This window comes from Lottia gigantea (assembly GCF_000327385.1).
Source record: "Lottia gigantea unplaced genomic scaffold LOTGIsca_138, whole genome shotgun sequence".
Taxonomy (NCBI): Eukaryota; Metazoa; Mollusca; class Gastropoda; family Lottiidae; genus Lottia; species Lottia gigantea.
Genome location: NW_008707580.1, coordinates 480,963 through 482,460, shown reverse-complemented (window position 1 = coordinate 482,460; position 1,498 = coordinate 480,963).

The window sequence follows — 1,498 nt, the reverse complement described above, 5'->3', positions numbered from 1 at the left end:
AAAGGGACAGGTGCGCCTTTTTTGGAGNTTGATTTGAGTCTTGAATATATGTAAATAGTCTCCAGAAATACTAGAAATATACGAAAATCACATAATTCCTTCAAAAATATCTCAAACTAGGAATTTTACTCACTATTTCTATAGATGTCTTTACTATATATATCACAGTGTCTCAAGAAAAGACGAGTCGTCATTTTAACTTTCAAACGTAGATAATTCTAGACACACATGGATTTGAAGGCTCAAATTTTGACAGTGAGCTGTGAACACTATTACTGATTAACTTAGCTAAAACATTTTCATTTCTGAGACTAAAGTATGATTGGTCAGAAAAATAATGCATTTGTCCCTTTGACAGGCAAGGTAACATACGCCCACTGGTAGCTTTGCCATGGCATGAAATGTTGGACTTAATCACAAGCTAAAATTCGTCACAGGTTTCAAAATTGTAAAAAAATATTTATCTTACCTGCTGATAGAGCTCAATTTCAACTACCCGTGTCACTTTTTAAATCCAAATTCAAATATACTGTTCTCCTGCAATGAACAATTTTCAGAAATAGAATTAAAATCTTGGAATAAAGGAATTGTAAAGATATTACGTGTATCAGAGACACTGATAGCATCAATTTACATCATTCTAATTTTCAATCAGACGTCTGTGGTTCTTGTTAAAGAGATTGTAAAGAGGTCTTCTAATTTTTTATGTATATCAGAGACACTGATAGCATCAATTTACACCATTCTAATTTTCAATCAGACGTCTGTGGTTCTTGTTAAAGAGATTGTAAAGAGGTTTTCTAAATTTTTTATGTGTATCAGGGACACTGATTGCATCAATTTACACCATTCTAATTTTCAATCAGATGTCTGTGGTTCTTGTTAAAGAGATTGTAAAGAGGTTTTCTAAATTTTTTATGTGTATCAGGGACACTGATTGCATCAATTTACACCATTCTAATTTTCAATCAGACGTCTGTGGTTCTTGTTAAAGAGATTGTAAAGATTTTTTATGTGTAAATTTAGAAAACTTCTTTACAATCTCTTTGGCACTAATATTTCTTTTTTTAACAGGGTGGAAGATCAGCAGTAACGTTAGCAGTTCTTCATAAAAGACTGGATATTCTGAGATATCTTCTTGATCAACCAGACGTTGATGTAAACAGTCAAGACAATGTAAGTAACTTGCATGACTGGTGATCTTGAATTAGTGACAGGGCCTGGGGGTAGAGGCTTTTGCCCCCCTAGAAAATGATTACCCCTAATTGTACCCCAACATTATTTCAAAAAAATTTATATATTGATCTAAGTGACCCAAGGGACATAACTCTTTATAAGGAGCTCTTCAAGAAGAAGGTTAGAAACTGTATGATCGCACGATACAACAATGTGTTTGCCCTAAAATATGTGTCAGAATGCCCAATTCTTGTTAACAATTTTCTTGGGGAAACTTGATTGATATATTAAATTGTTGTTTAATTAAGGAATGAATGTGGAG